The sequence below is a fragment of the Leptonychotes weddellii genome, chromosome 8 (assembly GCF_054177405.1).
Source record: "Leptonychotes weddellii isolate Sample4059 chromosome 8, ASM5417740v2, whole genome shotgun sequence".
Lineage (NCBI taxonomy): Eukaryota > Metazoa > Chordata > Mammalia > Carnivora > Phocidae > Leptonychotes > Leptonychotes weddellii.
The window spans coordinates 36,091,760-36,092,972 of NC_138376.1; positions in this window are offsets into that span (position 1 = coordinate 36,091,760).

Here is a 1,213-nt window from a genome sequence, read left to right on the forward strand (position 1 = left end):
TCGGAGGGGTGGACGAACCATGAGAGAAGATGGACTCTGAAAAACAAACAGGGTTCTAGAGGGGAGGGGGGTGGGAGGATGGGTTGGCCTGGTGGTGGGTATTGAGGAGGGCACGTTCTGCATGGAGCACTGGGTGTTGTGCACGAACAATGAATCATGGAACACTTCATCTAGAACTAATGATGTAATGTATGGGGATTAACATAAGAATAAAAAAAAAAAAACTGATTACAGTCATTCCTAAATCCCAGCTATCCATCCACTGCTTGGTTCCTTAAGCATAAACTTGCTCTTAAATTTTTTGGGTTTCTGATCTCGCAACTGGAAGTCCTGGTAAAATAAAAAAACAAGAGTCCAGAAGACATCAAGGCCCATGTACTCTTGCTGAAAATATGCCACATACACAACTGTAGGCTTTTTAGAAATCCACCTGAAGATTTGAATCCTAGAAAAGGAATAAGACACCAATATGAAGTAATACAGAAAAGAAAAAAATGTAGCAAGTCATTTAAGTTAAAAATGTAGTTTGAAAATTTCTACATGCTTCTTACTGGCCTTGATAAACACTAGGCATAAATTAAGCCTGCCAGGTACAGGATGGTGAAGTTTTGGATTATAGAATTTTATTTTTTATTTTTATTGGTGTGGAAAACAGGCAGAAGGAAATGTAGATAAGATTAAATGTCCTTATAACCTGCAGCCCATTGACAAATAACTTGAGGCCGGCAGAGTATAATGTTCCTCCAGGAAGTTCCCAATTGTCTTAGTATTAATATCTTGCTAGAGGGAAAAAGAGCCTTGGTTTGACAACAGCAAGACCTCCAGTATCCTGTGAGTCTTCTTTAGCATAATGAAAATGCTTTTGAAACTTCCCTTATCTTTATTTCCCCCACCCCCGAAGTATAAAATCAGTTGCTCCTCACAGTCCCAGGGCCTCAGCTCCTTCTCGTCCCCATGCTCTAGTAAAACCCTTTTTGTACCAAACACGGCTCTAAAATCTTGGCTGTCGACTCCAGAACCTCACCAACATTCCAAAACGACGTCATTGTCTTTTGGATTATAGAATTTTAGTATTTGAAGGGACATTGAAGAGGTTGAACAATCCAATCCCTGTGCAGATGGTTTTATATGAAAATACAATTTGCAGGTTTAATTCTAGGAAATAAAAGCAGCAGTTCAACTCAATCTGTTTGGCTTTATTACTTGCCAATTA